The following is a 3,434-nucleotide window of genomic DNA, read 5'->3' as shown; positions in this document are numbered from 1 at the left end:
CCTCCCTCCCTCCCTCCCTCCCTCCCTCTCCCAGTACCTGGCCCCCGAGGTCCTGGAGAACAAAGGGCACGGGAAGGGCATCGATTGGTGGAGCTTGGGGACGCTGTTGTACGAGATGATCTGCGGCCTTCCCCCTTTCTACGACCAGAACGTCCAGAAAATGTACAAGAAAATCATGACGGCCCCGCTCAATCCGTCCAAGGTACGTCACTCTCCCGCCCTCTTCCCCTCCCTGCCCTTCCACCTTTCCTCCCTCCCTTTGGTCCTTTTGGATTCCGTAACATGATTCCTGCCCCCCCCTGCACGACGAGTCCGTGTGTACGCCGGTTACCCCGGTCTTCATCTGGCCCTTATCTTTTTCCTTTCCCTCAACCCTCCCTTCCCCCAGCTTCTCTCCGAGGATGCCAAGGCGATCATCCAAGGCCTCTTGGAAAGGAAAGTGGCGCATCGCTTGGGATGTGGACCGGCAGGGGCCGCCGAGATCAAGAATCATCCTTTCTTCGCAGGGCTGGACTGGGACAAGGTAGGCACGCCCGAGAGGGAGGGAAGGCGGGAGGAAGGGAGAGAGAGAGGGAGAAAGGGAGGGAGGCTTAGCGGCGTGTGATGTTTGGCGCCTCCTAACATACGTTGCCTGCTGATCATATTCCTTGTGACCCCTCCTTCTCTTGCAAAGGTGACAAACCGCAAGTACCAGCCTGAATTTGTGCCGCCTCGGGCCCGCAGAAGATCTGTGGACGTGGACAACTTCGACAAGGTAGGGGCGAAGGGAGGCATGGAGGAAGGGAAGGAGGAAGGGGGGGAAGAGGGGCCATTGGAGGGTGTAGCACGAGGGAGGAAAGTATCCCAGAGGCACGAGCTGGGGGGACGGCGTGGGACCAGGCGCACTTGTGTGCATTACCATTTAAACTTATGCACGCCTCTTTCTTCCCTTTTTTTATTCTCTCCATGACCTCGTTCTTTCTTCCTTCTTGCAGGAGTTTACCCAAGAGGTTTGCCAAGACAGCGTCGTGCAGACGATCTTGACTGCTCAGCAGGAGGAGATGGCAAATTTTGAAGGCTTCACCTATGATCCGCGGGGAGCTCGGCTCCGGTAGAAAGGGGTTTAAAAAGAGAAAAGTGGGGGCGAGGGGGTTCATCGTCTCCATTCCTACAACAGAACAGGAGAAAGGGATGCGTAGGCTGAACGGAAGAAGGACTGGAGGATGGAGTGGGCAAAGTCGGATGCAGGGGAGGACGGAAGGAGCGAGAGAGCGCGGTAAAGATTCGACGGAAGCTGACAAATTACCGAGAAGAGGATAAAGGGGACGGGAAAGGTGGGGCTTCAGTGGGATACTTATATGGTGGAGCATGGGCTCGGTTGCTGAGAAAATGGCAGTGGCGACGGAAAAAAGGACACCTTATAGAAAGAGAGCGAGAATAACAGACTGAGGACACAAAAAAAAAATGTCAAAGGGACATGGACAGAGACGTGATGAGAATCATAAAAGGAGAGAGAAAGAGAAAGGAGGAGAAGACAGAAAAGGAAATTCGCTCTGGACCTTAAGTCTGAGAAGGATGTTGTACGATGGAAAAGCCTCTCCCGGATGGCTTATTGGGGCTCAGACCTGACCGCGAGATGACTATACAGTACGAATTAAACACTTGCTTAAATGTAGTGTCTTCTCTTCAGATTAAGGGAGTAAGTGCTGGTTGTACGCATTTCTAGGCCGGTTGTTTTTTTACCATGATAAGGAAACTGGAACGAATCGCATGCCTGCTGGCTATATGAAAGCCAAGCAAGCTTATAGGGGGGAGGGGGGGAAGGACTGCATACGCCAAGAGAGGAATTAGGGAAAGAAATGTTGCACGGCAACAAGGCGTTGGGAGATGGAGGGGTATCAAAAGGGAAAGTCTCGTGCCTTTTATATCGCAGCAAAAGATTTTGAGGATATAGTGGCGTAGGACCATTCAATAGAGCTATCAGAATAGCGTTCGGTTTTTACAATAGGGAATACCTTTCTAGATTTAAATTGCTAGAACGCACTATTGCTTCGAAACTGCTTTACATCGTTGGTGTTCAAGCTACAGCCTCGAGCCGGGCACACACTTTGTTCTGAGGGAATGGATGGAGGGATTCGTTTCTGGAAGTGAGTTGACTTTCGTTATGTCAGAGAAAAATGGCGCCACAAGCGATGCCTGCATCGTCCAAGAAGAGCCTTTCAGTAACAAGGCGCGTCAATGCTTCCGAATAATTGCTACAACGTGCTGAGTAACATCGTTGTAGGCATAAGGCACGTTTAGGATGATTATCGAGATTATCTATACACGAAAAACTTAATTCTGAAAATCTCCTATCAAAAGTTACTTTATGTGGCTGATATGATCAGATTCAATACAAAAGGGGTGAAAATTCCATTCCTTGGTTTTACTAGATCGGTGCGGAAAAATGCAGCTGAGCAACCAGCATAGCATCAGGTTTAAGGACAGGGATTCTTACTTATAGTACACAAGTATTCCCCTCGCCCTTTGAGCGGGAACTCTTGAAGTGTAGCAGCGGTAAAGCATCCGCTCCCTCCCTCTACCATGCATCTCCTACACCGTCGGCCTCGGCGCTGACGAAGGATCTCCACAGCAGTCAGTACCCCCCTCATCCTCGTTAGCTTTCCTCCCCTTTACCCACGGGAGGCAGCACCGCCGGCGCCGAATCCAACGCGGATAATAGAGCCGCAAACACGTCCTCCTCCTCCTCTATCTCCCCAAGTTTCTCCTCCCCTCCCCTTTCCAGCGCCTCAATCGCCGACGCCCCTCCCTCTGCTCCCTCCTCCTCTATCTCTATTACCCTCCCTCCCTCCCTCCCTCCCACTGGCCTCTCAACCCTGGCCGCCCGCAACACGGGATTATCCTCCTCACTCAAGTCCATTTCATTGTACTCGTCTCCGTCCATGACATACAAGCCTTCCTCGTACAACGCCGCCTCTTTCTCGAAATCGATCTCCCCTTCCCACTTCCCGTCACCACCGTCCTTAAATGCAGCCTCGATGTCCACGAAAGAGTAACCCTCGAGCTCCTCTTCCTCCTCCTCTTCCTCCTCCCCTTCCTCTTCCTCTTCCTCCCCCTCCTCCCTTTCCGTCACCTCCTCCCCCAAGACTGCCGTTCGCGCCAAAAATTTCTCCAGAGGCTCCGTTGCCTCCAACTTGCTCCTCTTTGCCTTGGTTTCCGCCAAAAATTCCGCGAACGCTGCCTCTACTCCAGCTTCCTTCTCCCGCACCTCCTCCTCCTGTTCCCCCTCCTCTTCCTCCTCCGCACCTTCACCATACACCTCCTTCACTTCCTCCTGCCGCCGCCTCTTCAACTCCGCGCGTGTCATCGATTCGACTTTGCGCCTAAACCTGGGCCTGATCCCTCCACCCCGGTTCAAAATACTCACGGACGCCGGCACCCCTCCGCCCCGTCCT

Source organism: Nannochloropsis gaditana (genome assembly GCF_000240725.1).
Source record: "Nannochloropsis gaditana CCMP526 unplaced genomic scaffold scaffold297, whole genome shotgun sequence".
NCBI classification, from domain to species: Eukaryota; class Eustigmatophyceae; order Eustigmatales; family Monodopsidaceae; genus Microchloropsis; species Microchloropsis gaditana.
The sequence above is the reverse complement of the archived record's forward strand: the minus strand, read 5'-3'. Positions refer to the sequence as shown.